At 45.8% G+C, this 15,131-nt stretch overlaps 1 long non-coding RNA gene across 4 annotated transcripts in view; it reads left to right on the top strand.

Annotated features, from left to right (window-relative positions):
• The first annotated feature begins 100 nt into the window (after nucleotides 1-100).
• LOC123352596 overlaps nucleotides 101-15,131 on the top strand; it is a 95,835-nt gene continuing 80,804 nt past the window's right edge. For all 4 annotated transcript variants that reach the window (XR_006574233.1, XR_006574236.1, XR_006574234.1 and 1 more), the window contains exon 1: nucleotides 101-217. This is a non-coding gene — a long non-coding RNA (uncharacterized LOC123352596). The remainder of the gene's footprint in view (nucleotides 218-15,131) is intronic.

Raw genomic sequence — 15,131 nt, 5'->3', positions numbered from 1 at the left:
AGGAGGCGGGGCAGTGCGGAAAGCAGCCAATCGGTGGCAGGTCCTCCTGGCGGCCGAATTGAAGTTCCGCTGGCTGGGGCTGCTTTGTTGCTAGGGTGACTTGTCCAGCAGCCCGTCCCTGCCTGGCTGAGGAGCGGGAGGCAGCTGCCGCCAGCCGGGCTTCGAGGAGCAGGGCGGCCTCCCAGCCGCTCCCCCAGGGAGGCGCTCGTCCGCGCAGGTGGGCCTGGGAGGATGTAGGCTGTGGGGGTGCGGTGCCTGGGCTGGGGGTGCAGGGGCCTGGAGAGAGGTTTGGGTGGGGAGCCAGTGGAGTGGCGGATGAGGCAGCTGGGGAAGGTTGGGGGCATGGTAGGGAGTGGCCGGAATGGGTTTTTAGGCTGGATTCAGTGGTGCACTCTAGCTCCCCCTGAACCACTGTCAGCTTGGTCCAATCAGCTAGTTAAAGTGGGGTTTTGGAGTGGCCCCAGAGGTCAAAGTAAGCCGGTATGGGTACAGGCCTGGCTTCCCCAGGCCAGGGATATAAAGGGCCTGGGAATTTAAAGGCCCCGCCCCTTCCAATTGAGGCCCCACCCCTTGCTCTGGACTCCAGCATACCAGCAAGGCCTTGGATACACTGGCACTTTATACTGCAATAAAGCCTCCTGGAGCGCTCTACCTTACTCCCCAGCCACACTGGCAAGGTACGTAGAGCGCTCCTGGTACTCCACCTCCATGAGGGGGGATAACAGCTATTGCATATTGGCTGAGACACCCCAGGGGCAGTGTGAATGGGGAGTTACGTTACAGCGCTCTGAATGACCTCTGGAAATGTCCCATAAGCCCCTTAAGTCAAGTGGCCTCTCTTCTCTTTGTTGTGAAATCAGCTGAGGAATGTGGAAGTGCTTTTCAGAGCTCTGTTTCAGACAGTGGCTGCTTATCTGCAATGGGACAAAGGAAACATTTACTGAGTGAGTGGCGGGGGGCTAGGGGGATCTGAACTTACAAGATAGCGTGCTGACACACGCTCAGTACTCCAAAAACCCACTCTCTCTTCCCCTCCCCACATACAAACAACACGCTCCAATCCACCCCCTTCATTTGAAAAGCATGTTGCAGCCACTTGAATGCTGGGATAGCTGCCCATAATGCACCGCTGCAAATGCCACAAGTGTGGCCACGCCAGAGTGCCTGCAGCTGTCAGTGTGGACAGACTGGAGCACTTTCCGTAGTGCGCTCTCCAATGGCTGGTTTAACCCAAAGCGCTCTATATAAGAACACAATAAGAACGTCCATACTGGGTCAGACCAAAGGTCCATCTAGCCCAGTATCTGTCTACCGACAGTGGCCAATGCCAGGTGCCCCAGAGGGAGTGAACCTAACAGGCAATGATCAAGTGATCTCTCTCCTGCCATCCATCTCCATCCTCCGACGAACAGAGGCTAGGGACACGATTCTTTACCCATCCTGGCTAATAGCCATTTATGGTCTTAACCACCATGAATTTATCCAGTTCTCTTTTAAACACAGTTATAGTCCTAGCCTTCACAACCTCCTCAGGTAAGGAGTTCCACAAGTTGACTGTGCACTGCGTGAAGAACTTCCTTTTATTTGTTTTAAACCTGCTGCCTATTAATTTCATTTGGTGACCCCTAGTTCTTGTATTATGGGAATAAGTAAATAACTTTTCCTTATCTACTTTCTCAACATCACTCATGATTTTATATACCTCTATCATATCCCCCCTTAATCTCCTCTTTTCCAAGCTGAAGAGTCCTAGCCTCTTTAATCTTTCCTCATATGGGACCCTCTCCAAACCCCTAATCATTTTAGTTGCCCTTTTCTGAACTTTTTCTAGTGCCAGTATATCTTTTTTGAGATGAGGAGACCACATCTGTACACAGTATTCGAGATGTGGGTGCACCATCAATTTATATAAGGGCAATAATATATTCAGTCTTATTCCCTATCCCCTTTTTAATGATTCCTAACATCCTGTTTGCTTTTTTGACCGCCTCTGCACACTGCGTGGACATCTTCAGAGAACTATCCACGATGACGCCAAGATCTTTTTCCTGACTCGTTGTAGCTAAATTAGCCCCCATCATATTGTATGTATAGTTGGGGTTATTTTTTCCAATGTGCATTACTTTACATTTATCCACATTAAATTTCATTTGCCATTTTGTTGCCCAATCACTTAGTTTTGTGAGATCTTTTTGAAGTTCTTCACAATCTGCTTTGGTCTTAACTATCTTGAGCAGTTTAATATCATCTGCAAACTTTACCACCTCACTGTTTACCCCTTTCTCCAGATCATTTATGAATAAGTTGAATAGGATTGGTCCTAGGACTGATCCTTGGGGAATACCACTAGTTAACCCTCTCCATTCTGAGAATTTACCATTTATTCCTACCCTTTGTTCCCTGTCTTTTAACCAGTTCTCAATCCATGAAAGGACCTTCCCTTTTATCCCATGACAGCTTAATTTACATAAGAGCTTTGGTGAGGGATCTTGTCAAAGGCTTTCTGGAAATCTAAGTACACTATGTCCACTGGATTCCCCCTTGTCCACATGTTTGTTGACCCCTTCAAAGAACTCTAATAGATTAGTAAGACACAATTTCCCTTTACAGAAACCATGTTGACTATTGCTCAACAGTTTGTTTTTCTATGTGTCTGATAATTTTATTCTTAACTACTGTTTCGACTAATTTGCCTGGTACCGACATTAGACTTACCGGTCTGTAATTGGCGGGATCACCTCTAGAGGCCTTTTTAAATATTGGCGTTACATTAGCTAACTTCCAGTCATTGGGTACCAAAGCCGATTTAAAGGACAGGTTACAAAGCTTAGTTAATAGTTCTGCAACTTCACATTTGAGTTCTTTCAGAACTCTTGGGTGAATGCCATCTGGTCCCGGTGACTTGTTAATGTTGAGTTTATCAATTAATTCCAAAACCTCCAAAAACTACATCTGCAAGTGTAGCCATGACCTTAGTCCTTTAAGTTACTTTCACCCCTGAGTGGCCCAAAAGTAGCTGGAGCATACCAGTGAATCCTGCACCAGATGGGGTAGGATCAAACCTTATCCAAACAGCATGTGTATCCTAGAAGTACTTAGAACATATTATAGATGTTGGTGAAGTCTTGTGGGGTGACCTGGGCAGGCTAGGCTATGCTAACTGTGAGGAGAGGCAGAGGGAAACCAAGGGATAACTTTAAACTTTTAGAACTTTATAAAGGAAAACCCCAAAATTAGAACATTGCCAATGCCTTACTATTCATAATAAACTATGTATCTCTAACTCATTAACCTTTGTGAACTTGTACATGCTGTGCAGTTAGTACCAAATGCATTTTTATTAAAAAGAACAAAAGATTACAATATATACTGTCTCACTTCAGAGAAGAATCAATTTTCTCTCTCTTTGGCTGTAAGTCCATCTCCATTCTTGCTGTCCTGTTCTTTTCTTCTCTTCAGCTTGAAGCGTTCCTTAGGTTTGATGTTCCTGTGGCTGTACCTCTTTGCACCGAGTTTATCCACAAACGGGTGTTTCTTAACCTATGGGGCCTCACTTGTCCATTAGACACCTTTGAACTGTATTCCATCAATAGATGTTCAAAGAAAGGTCATTCTCCCTGTTCATGTACTCCAGGTCCTTTTTGGGTGGACTTCCCATTACTGCTTCTAGGATCTGTTTGCATCTAACACAGCTGTTTGATCAATTCCCTTTTTCACTAGTTATATTTCCTTTCATTTTTTCCCCTTTGATACTCTCTCTGGGAAGTCTGCAGATTTTATTTCCCTCTACTTCCCTTCTCTAATAGCATCTGCTCACATAGCGAGTATTTTTTTTCCTGCTTGTCCTGACCTGAAACTTTTTTCATCTTTCCTCCTCACTTCCCAGTCTGCTACTTTTATTCTCCTGTTATCAACTCATCTCGTACCTGGGTTCCATTTCATCCCTAGCTCAGCATCTCTATTCTTCTCCTTCTCTAACAGCTTTTTTCCAACTGCCCCTTCTGGTGGATTCAGAGCTCCCTCCCAAGATTGAGTTGCCTTCTCCTTGGCTGTTTCCCCAGGATAGCATTCTGTGCTGCTGCAGCTATTAGGCCAGGGTGAGGGTTACTACACTTTCTCTCTATCTAGGTCAGGTTACATTTCTATGATATGGAAGCAGACAAGCCATAAGTGCCTGACTTAGACAGTAATGTAAAATGAACTACGTATCATGATCTTTGAAAAGTGCTGAGGATGTAGTTATAATAGGGCGTAATTAGTTTCCATGACACACAGACCACATTGTCACAAATAGACTACTTTTGAAAACACTTGTTTGCATTTAGTACCCAGCCACATGACTGGTAACTGCAAAGCAAATGCTGTTTGTGCTCAAATTGCAAGTTTTACATGGGCAAACTTGTGGGATCAAGGGGTCAGAGACAACTCAGCTTAAGCCTGTGTGTGTCAGGTCGAGTGTGTTTTCAGACCCAACCCGAACGTTATACTTGTAGTTGGGTCCTGTCTGATTCAGGTCAGATTGCAAGGTTCAAGTCACTGGTACTTTAAAGAAAGCACTAGATTTTATGTAGCTGGGAAAGACCAGGTACCAAATCATAAATTGCAGCCCTGACCTCCCCATATACTTCCAGAACCTCAGTGAGAAGCCCTGACTAACTCAAGCAGAAAAAATGCTGTACTTGTCCCCACTGCGGCTGATTATCTGTAATTATGCAACATGCTCCTCCAAGCTGCCACAGGTTTCTTCTTTCCTGGCACAAAGTCCTTTAGTAACCAAGAGTAAACTCTGGATGTTAATCCGTCACCAGATTAACCATTTATTAACTAGATAATAAAGAAAATGTTTAGACATATAAAATGGGCAGATTATAATAGGAAAATATTACAATACCACTGTATACATGGGAAGATCTCCCCAAGTGTTCATTTTTAGTCACCTTAATAAAAGATTCAGTAGAAATAAACTGAGTTCAGAGACCGGCTGATGATTAACAGCCTGGAGAAGACTGCCTGAGACTGTTTACCTTAGAGTTTAGCTCTCTCACAAACTGATTGGAGAAGGAAAGGTAAAATCAGGTAAAATTACATTTTCCCACATTAAAAAATAAGGGGTAATCCTGACATTCAAATCCAGCAAATTTAAAAAATTTACAGAGGAACTACTTTTAACTCCAACATAATTAACTCATATCCATCCTGAAGACCTATTTCTTCCACAACACTTACAAGAAAAAGGCTTATTTATTCTTTTTTTTAAATGTAAATCATGTGAAGAGGTATTGAATGGTGGAAAATAGGAAGGGGAACTTCATTTGATTAGCTTAAATATAAACATGCAATTACTAATCTATCTCCAACCCCATCACTTGGCTTGTTTAGCTTGATCTAGCTGTATCCTCAACCTTGGTCTGCCTTTGTACACTTTTTTGTGTGTGACTGTACAGAGAGACTTTCTTTCTGTGTTTGGGTGCTATCACAAAAAACGGTTACCTACTGCTCGTAACTTTTAGTCTTCGAGATGTGTTGCTCATGTCCATTCCAAGTAGGTGTGTGCACACCGCATGCGCAGTTGCTGGAAGACTTTTCCTCTAGCGGTATTGGTCGGCTCAGGCGCCTCCTGGAATCGCACCTTCATGGCCCTGCATATAGGGCCCTGCATATAGGGCCCTGCTGACTCGCCGCCTCTCCAGTTCCTTCTTGCCAGATTACTCTGAGGGGAAGGCAGGTCTTGGAATGGACATGAGCAGCACATCTCAAAGAACAATAATTATGAGAGATGGGTAACCGTTTTTTCTAATTCAAGTGCTTGCTCATGTCGATTCCAAGTAGGTGACTCCCAAGCTTTACCTAGAAGGCGGGGTCAGAGTTCATGGAATCGCTGATTGAAGCACCGCTCTGCTGAATGCTGCATTGTCCCTGGCATGCTGGGTAATGGCATAAAGCGAAGTGAAGGTGTGAACTGAGGACCATGTTGCCGCTCTACAGATCTGGATTGGGACCTGGGTCAGGAAAGCCGCCGAGGAGGCCTGTGCTCTAGTATAATGTGCCATCAGTGTGGGGGCAGGTATCTTTGCCAAATTGTAGCCTGCTTGGATACAGAATGTGATCCATGATGATATCCTTTCAGAGGACACCAGGAGGCCCTTCATCCTGTCCACCACTGTGACAAACAGCTGGTTTGATTTACGTCAAATGTCCAAGAAGTGGAGCCTCTGCTCCTGGCTGTTAGCATGAGGCTTTACGAAAAAACGGAGAAAAATGTCTTGGTTGGTACGAAATTGTGAGACCTTAGGGAGAAAAGCTGGGTGTGGCCGAAGCTGCACAGTATCCTTGTAAAAAATAGGTCAGATGTGAGGGCCTTGAGCTTGGACACCCTTCTAGCTGAAGTTATAGTGACCAGGAAAGCCACCTTCCAGGACAGATAGAGTAGTGAGCATGTCGCTATGGGCTCGGATGGAGGTCCCATCAGCCTCAAAAGCACCAGATTAAGGTCCCAAGATGGGGTAGATTGCCAAACTTGTGGGTATAACCTGTCTAGTCCTTTAAGAAAATGACACACCATCAGGTTAGCGAAGACCAAGTGGCCTGCTTCTCCTGGGTGGAACGCTGAAATGGTGGCCAGGTGAACCTTTATTGATGAGAGCAACAAGCCCTGCTGCTTTAAATGTAGCAGGTAGCCCAAGATAAAGGGTATTGATGATTGCGTTGGAGAGGTACGACTCTGCGAACACTAGATCGAGAATCTCTTGCACTTGTTCAAGAAGGTGGACCTTGGTGGATGTTTCCTACTGCCAAGGAGAACCCCTCTAACAGGATTGGAACATGTGAGTTCTGCTGGGATTAACTATGCAGCTTCCAAGATGTGAGGTGTAGAGATTTGAGATTGGGATACTGAAGCAGCCATGATGCTAGGTGATCAGGTCCGGAACTAAAGGCAGGGTGTGATTGGGGTGTCCACTGAGTTCCAGCAACATGGTTTACTGGCTGGCGGGGTCAGGCTGGTGCTAGCAGTATCACTGGGGCTTTGTCCCTCCGGATCTTGAGGAGGACTTTGAACAAGCAGAATAGGTGGGAACACGTAGAAAAGGTGGGCCTTCCAGGGAGAAGGAAGGCATCTGCAAGTGAGCCGTGACTGGGATTCAGGAAGGAGCAGAACTGAAGGCACTTCCTTTTGCTCTTTGTGGCAAACAAGTCCATCTGGGGGAACTCCCCACCCTTGGAAAATGTTGTTCACCACGTCTGAGCGAATGGGCCACTTGTGATTCTGAAAGGATCTGCTGAGATGGTCCGCCAGCTCGTTTTGAGATCCGGGGAGGCAGGAAGCTTTCAGGAATATTGAGTGGGCTATACAGAAGTCTCAGAGCTTGAGAGCTTCCTGCCATAGGGGAGAGGCGTGTGCTCAACCACGTCTGTTTTATATAAAACATAGCTGTTGTGTTGTATTGTCCGTCAGGACTGATACGCATCTTCCTTCCAAATGAGCTTGGAAGGTCTGACATGCCAGATGAACTGCTTTCCGTTCCCTGACATTGATGTGAAGAAACAGCTCTGCTGGGGACCAGAGGCCCTGAGGTCTGTGCCCTCCCAGGTGTGCTCCCCACCCATTGTTGATGTGTCGGTCACCAAACACAGTGAGGGGTGCGGTTTGGAGAAGGGGACCTCTGTGCACACCACTTGCAGACTGAGCCACCACTAAAGAGTCTCGAGCACCTGTGGTGAGAGTGTGACTACTTTGTCCAGACTGTCTCTGGGACACTGCTCTGATGCTAGCCAGGCCTTGAGAGGTCTGAGCCTCAGCCTTATGTGTTGTACTACGTATGTGCAAGATGCCATGTGCCAGAGGAGCTTTAAGCAATTCCTTGCAGTAGTCGTGGGGTGCTGCCTGAAGCCTTGTATAATGTCATGCATAGCTTGAAAATGAGACTGTGGTAGGAAAGCTCTGGCTTGTCTCAAGTCTAACACCGCCCCTATGAACTCTGTTTTCTGAGTAGGGGATACAGTCGACTTTTGTACATTCATCGGGAGACCCAGTCTGTCGAATGTGGACCTTATCAAGTTGACATGTTGTTTCACTTTTATCTTGGAATGGCCCTTGACCAACCAGCCGTCGAGGTACAAGAATACCTGTACCTGTCTTTTCCTCAGGAAGGCAGCTACAACTAAAATGGATTTGGTGAATACCCGAGGGGCCAATGACAGGCCAAAAGGGAGTACTGTAAATTGGTAGTGAGTGTAGCCCACAACAAATCTTAGAAACCTCCTGTGGGACGGGACTGTGGAAATGTGGAAGTATGCATCCTCCAAGTCGAGGGCACCATACCAATCCCCTGGATCCAGGGATGGCATGATGGCGGCCAAAGAGACCATATGAAACTTTAACTTCTTCATGAACCTGTTGAGATTGCGCAGGTCTAGGATGGGTCTGAGACCCCCTTTGGCTTTCGGTATGAGGAAGTACTGGGAGTAAAACATCCTGCCCCTTAGTTCCTGTGGAACCTCCTCTACTGCTCATGCCAATAGGAGGAGTACCTCCTATATTAGGAGTTGCTTGTGAGAGGGGTCCCTGAAGAGGGATGGGGAAGGGGGGGGGCTGAACTGAATTGGAGGGAATATAACGATCTGAGGTAATTTGGGACCACACATAGTAGAAATGGGATAGACAGGCCAAGGAGGGTAATAATGGAGCCAGGATTTGGGTTGGTGCATTGCCCCTGGGTGCATCTTAAAAAGGCCTGCCTAGGGCCTGGGGGTTGTCCTGACGACCCTGACCCCTAGTTGGTAAGGGGTTGAGACTAGCGATGCCAATGATTTCTGCCCTTCTACTGAAGTCCTGCCTACAATGCCATTCATACTGGTGTGGCATAGGTTGGGGTTTAAAATGTTTGCGTTGAGTGGCGGGTCTAGGCAGCTCCAAAGATTTTAAAGTGGTCGAAAGTCTTTTAAACTATGCAGCTTTGAGTCCACTTTTTTCAAAAATAAGTTCGAGCCCTTGAACCGGAGGTCCTGAATTGTCTATTGAACCGCCCCCGGGAGGCCTGAGGCTTGAAGTCAGGAGCAACGACGCATAGTGATCACTGAAGACATGGTGCGGGTTGCTGAGTCCAGTGAGGCCTGCAGTGAGGCCCTCACCATCACCTTGCCCTCAATAACCAAGGCCAAGAACTCTGACTTGGAGTCTGCCAGCACAAACTCCTTAAACTTTGACATTGCTTCCCAGGATTTAAAGTTCTAGTGACTGAGGATCGCTTGCAGGTTTGCAATGCGAAGCTGGAGCCCGCCGGTGAAATACACCTTCCTCCTGAAGAGATCCAGCTTATTCACATCCTTTGCCCAGGGAGTGGGACCCTGCTGCCCTTGCCTTCCCCGCTTGTTCACAGCCGCCATCACCAGCGAGTCCGGGACGGGGAGCATAAACAGATATTCATACCCTTTTGATGGCACAAAATATTTTCTTTTGACACCCCCCGTTTTGCTGTGGGGCTCAGAGAGGCTGGGATCTGCCACAGGGTCTTAATGGTCGCCAGTATTGTTTTAATAAGGGAGAGTGCCACCCTGGTGGGGCCCATATGGGATAAGATGTCCACCACAGGGTCTGACACTTCAGTGACCTCCTCCAGCTGGATACCCAGATTCTGTGCCACCCTTCTGTGAAACCTCAGGTGTGCTCTATTATCAGGTGAGGCAGGCGCCGAAGATATTCCCACTACTGCCTCAATTGGGTGAGGATGATGAGGCAGCTCGGGCTGGTAAGGGCCTTCTTGTCTGTCTGGTTCCTTGATGCGCACGAGTCGTCGGTATCCACGCCTGTCTCGGTGTCGACTGTGGTGCTGACTGCAACGTCAACTACAGTGCCCATCGTGGTGCCAGTGTTGACGCCGCAAGATAGCTCTCTGGCCCTGGACGGGGATCATCCATCTGAGGTGACGAGAGGGATTGCCTTGAAAAGGACCCCTGGTATTGGTGGTATGCTCACAGGGTCCAAAAGTGCCACCGTGTTGGCATCTGCCACTACTGGCCACGACACAGGTGGAAAGGATTGTGACTTTTCCAACCTCTGGGGATGCCGCTGCGCTCAGTGCTGGCTCCTACGAGGTACATAGGGCTCTGCCTCCAAGTCTGACACTGTGGAGTCCGAGTGTGTAAACTATGGTGGCATGGTGCCAGACAGTGCTAGGGTGAGGGCAAGCGGTGCCTGGTCATTGCCGGCTTGCCCCTGGATGGCACCAGTGGTCCTTGCAGTACTGGAGGCTTTGGGACCGATGACCTCTTGTGTTGGTCTGGAGAGTGCGGGCCCGTCAAAGCTATGAGGTCCCTGGCCGCCTTAAAGGTCTCCAACATGGAAGGGAGATCCAAATCCTCCACTTGACCCTCTTCTACTGGCACCGGACTCAACAGACTCCTCTGTGGGCCCAGAGTTAACAATGCTGCCTCCTGCACGGACGAGGCAGAGTGGCTTGGCACAGGTTGCACTCCACTAGCAGGCTTGCGCTTAGTCATTCGAGCAGGTGAGCGCCCTCTGTCGTCTTTCTATGTTTCTTACGCGACACCAGCAACTGTGAGCAGTGCTGGGTTTCCACACGTGAGGCAGTCTTCAGTGCCGGGGAGTGATGGTGTCTCTGACCCCAGAGCCCTTCCTAGGTGCCGCATCCCTGATCGAGGCTGGTGTGTTATGAACCGATGCCAGAGAACCTGGTGCTGGGTCCATGGGGCTTGATTCTGACTGTGGCCGCAAGGCTGTCTCCATTAGCAACAGTTTCAGCCTGTGGTTCCTTTCCTTCTTAGTGTGGGGGCGGAATCCTCTGCAGATTTTGAACTTATCCATCTGATGGGATTCCCCCAAGCACTTTAAGCAGGACATGTGCACGTTGCCCTTTGGCATCGGCTTTTGGCAGATCCCACATGGCTTAAACTTCTGGGACCAAGGCAGGCCCTGGCCCTGGGCAGGGGAAGGGAACGGGGAAGGAACCCCCGACTAACAAGGGGGTTCAAGCACTAAACTACAAACTATAAACTTACTATTAAACTATATATAGGATACCAGTACACTAGAGATTGTTCGAAAACAAGCGAAGAGAGTGCTCCAATGACTGTCACTGGTGGAGGAACTGGAGAGGAGGCAGGTTGGCAGGGCCCAAAATGTGGTGCCATGAAGGCGCGACTACAGGGGGCGCCTGAGCCAACCTGATGGGGAAAAGCCTTCTGGCGACACTGCACATGGTGCGCGCACACATACTCGGAATCGACATGAGCAAGCACTCAAAGAATACTAATAACTATTATCATCTCCTGTGAAACTCATTGCAACAGGACATCATTGACAGGATTAAAAAAGGTGTAGATGTTTTTATGGCTAAGGAGGATCCAGAGTTAAAACAGAGAAGATAAACAATGAAAGATGTATTAACCCTTATGCTCTAGGACATAAACCAGCCACTAACTGACAAGATTAGGAAAAAAATTCCTTTAGGGGCAGGTTATTCCATAATTGCAATTACAGGGTTTCTTGCACCTTCTTGTGAGGCGTTTGGTGCTTTCCCTTGCTGGAGACAGGTCAGTGGACTTCATAACCTCTGTATGATGTGCAATAGCTATTTCTTATGCCCCTATGATTTATAGGAGCTGCTCTCTCTCTGCAATTTTTTTTAAACAATCTCATGAGCTTCCCTTCCCTTTCTGCAGCTTTCTGCTCCCCTTTTATAAGTGAACAGCTGATCTCTCTCAGGTGTGTCTAGCAGCATTGCTCTACTCCTTAAGGGGCAAGCCACCCTGCTACACCTATGTCAGTAATTTAAAAAAACAAAAACAAACAAAAAAACAAATCTTAAGTCTGAAATGTCTCGTGTATGTGATTAGTACTTTCTGAGATGCAGAATATAGACTGAAAAAGTCTGCAGAAATGCTTGCTGTCCTAGTAATTGTCACTTTTCACATCTAAATTTCTCGTACATAACGCAAACCCAGTTTTGTCCTCTGCAGCAGCAACATGTGTATTTCTTGAAATTTAAATACTAAACCCATCACCAATCATAAATGTCATGAAAAACATAGCTTTTGATGATGAGGTATGAAGCAGACCAGAAGGTAACTGGTCACCAAAAGACATTAAGTCTATCCTTCCATTGTCCCCTCCTGTGTATCCTAGCAAGCTGTCTCTTCCCTTGCTCTACAATTCTTCTCGCCCTTGTAAGACTCCACCAATCAATTTTGAATCTACTCCTACCACCAGGGCTATGATCCGCCCTTTCTCCCCCCCCCCCCCCGCTCCAATTAAGTTCTGGCTCCATAAACCAAGACAATTACATTATATTCACTTGTGACAAATACTTTCACTTCAGTAGTTTCCTTACTACTAAAGGGAAAACTAACCATTTTGTTAAACACAGCTGTAAAAGATCCCAGTGTAATGTACAGCTGTGAAATATATTGGAAAACAAAACTTCTGATCATATTAAAGGGGCATTGTGAAACACAGTTCAGTAAAGTGACTAAAACAACTTAAAAATCTAATTTATTTTTCACTGGTCTATTTGCTTTTTGTATGTCACTTAAGTTTCTTAGTAGATTAATAATGCAATAGCAAGAAGTTGTAGGATTTGGGACTTGAAGAAACTCAGCCCTAACCAGTGATGACTGTTTGTTTGGGTCACCTGTATGTCTTGTTCCAGTCCTCTGTAAAACTGAGAAGCTGACTTCCAAGGGTGAAAGAATGCCTCTAAACAGAACACACATGTAGGCAGGGCACTTCCTCCAATTCTTTTTTTTAATCTGCAGTTTCTAGTCCATAGCCATCTCTGGGCTGGAATGAGAATATCCTTTACAGTCTCCAGGGTGGAGTTTGGAGCCGTTTTAGAATGTGACAAACTCATGCATTAATAAATCATATCTATAAGAAACATCACATCAAACCTCTAGAATTTCAGATACCTGGTATAAAAATTTGTGCAGTTTATCTGCACTGTGACACCCTCTCCCCCCGTACATTCGAGGTGTGTAAAATAAAATAGACAAAAAAGATTCCAGTTTAGTTTCCTAACACTTTTTACTATGAACTCCAAAAGTAAAGCCTTAGGCTTCAAGAGGTTTAATTAGCTCTTCAGTACTCAGCTTTGCCAGGGCATTTGTCGGGGATAATATGTTACATTTTAGCAGATCACTGCACTGTAGGAAAGATTTCTCTTGGAAAGATGAACCTTCCATCCCATACTTCCCCCCCCCATCTTTTTTCAACTCTACACTTAAAGCCTTAAAAGAATAAAAGGGAGATTGGGAACGGGCTTCCCAACGGATAAAGGCAGCCTAGAATAAGCAACTTTCTAAGTGAGTTTTTCCTCACCCTTTCCAATGTGCTAATCTGGCCAGTTCTCTCCTCTCTTGTCTAGTGCGGGAGCAAATTCTGATCAGTTTACTTCTACCAAAACTGATTGCTGGTCCAATGACAAGAACTGTTTGTGGGGCATAAGATGTACTCATCAACATTTGCAACCAGCATTAACAGATTCCTTATGATTGAAATACTAAGACCCAAGCATTTTCTGAGATTTAAGAAGTAATAGGAAATGTCTTATTCCCTACTACAGGAGGAAAAAAGAAAATGAGTGACATCCATTTCATGAAAGTGAGGAGTGGCCTCACATTTAGAACCTGGGAAAAGCAACTTGTATGAAATTTAGTTGTGGTCCTTAAGCTTCCCATTAGATTCCTTCCTATTATTTCCTCAGACAAATTCCCATCAAATTCATAGTGCTGTAGAAATTAGACCTTTCCTGCTTTTCTTTCTGAGGAACATACTGACCTTGAAGAGAGTGAGGAAGATGTTGAAGAGGGGGAAAATGTTTGTAGTTAATAGAAATTTTCTTTTCACATTTGATGTAGAGAGGGATGGAAATGTTACAAGCTAGGCTAAAATTCTCCAGACAACAACCACCTCCTCCATGCTGATCCTTGCCTAAGAGATACCTCCACTGGGCACATGATTATGTCAGGCTTTCTCTAACCCTGAACCTGCATCGCTGAAGTCAATGGGTGCTTTCACAGAATTTAAAGTCAGAAAGGATCATTATAAACATCACTTCTAACTTTCTATGTAACACAAGCCAGAGAATTTCACTGAGTGCGTCTTGCAGTGGAAGGAATTATTTTTCTAATGATTTCTGTGAGCCCAGGATCAGACCCCAAATGTCTAAATCCTGTTTAAGGAGTATGAAGGAAACATGCCTTTGACATTAAAAGCCAGTGTGTGTGTGTTTTGTGTTAAACGTTCTTATTTCTTTTGAGGGTCACGTGGTCTGGAAGTCATAGAATCATAGGACTGGAAGGGATAATGCCGTTTCAGATGGCTCAACCCTTGAAAGGTCATCTAGTCCAGTCCCCTGCACTCATGGCGGGATTAAGTATTATCTAGACTGCCCCTGACAGGTGTTTGTCTAACCTGCTCTTAAAAATCTCCATGATGGAGAGTCCACAGCCTACCTAGGCAATTTATTCCAGTGCTTAACCACCCTCATAGTTAGGAAGCTTTTCCTAATATCCAACCTAAACCTCCCTTGCTGCAATTTAAGCCCATTGCTGCTTCTCCTATCCTCAGAGGTTAAGAAGAACAATCTTTCTCCTTCCTCCTTGTAACAATCTTTTATGTTCTTGAAAACTGTTATGTTCCCATGGCCTTCTCTTTTCCAGACTAAACAAACCCAATTTTTTCAATCTTCTTTGCCAGGTCATGTTTTCTAGACCTTTAATCATTTTTGTGTTCTTCTCTGGACTTTCTCCAATTTGTCCACATCTTTCCTGAAACGTGGCACCCAGAACTGGACAAAATACTCCAGTTGAGGCCTAATCAGCATGGAGTAGAGTGGAAGAATTATTTCTTGTGTCTTGCTTACAACACTCCTGCTAATAAATCCCAGAATGATGTTTGCTTTTTCTGCAACAGCGTTACACTGTCAACTCACATTTAGCTTGTGGTCCATTATGACCTCCAGATCCCTTACTGCAGTACTCCTTGCTAGGCAGTCATTTCCCAATTTGTATGTGTGCAACTGATTGTTCCTTCCTAAGTGGAGTACTTTGCATTTGTCTTTATTTAATTTCATCCTATTTACTTCAAACCATTTCTCCAGTTTGTCCAGATCTTT

The sequence above is a fragment of the Mauremys mutica genome, chromosome 18 (assembly GCF_020497125.1).
Source record: "Mauremys mutica isolate MM-2020 ecotype Southern chromosome 18, ASM2049712v1, whole genome shotgun sequence".
In the NCBI taxonomy this organism is placed as follows: domain Eukaryota; kingdom Metazoa; phylum Chordata; order Testudines; family Geoemydidae; genus Mauremys; species Mauremys mutica.
The sequence above is the reverse complement of the archived record's forward strand: the minus strand, read 5'-3'. Positions and strand labels throughout refer to the sequence as shown.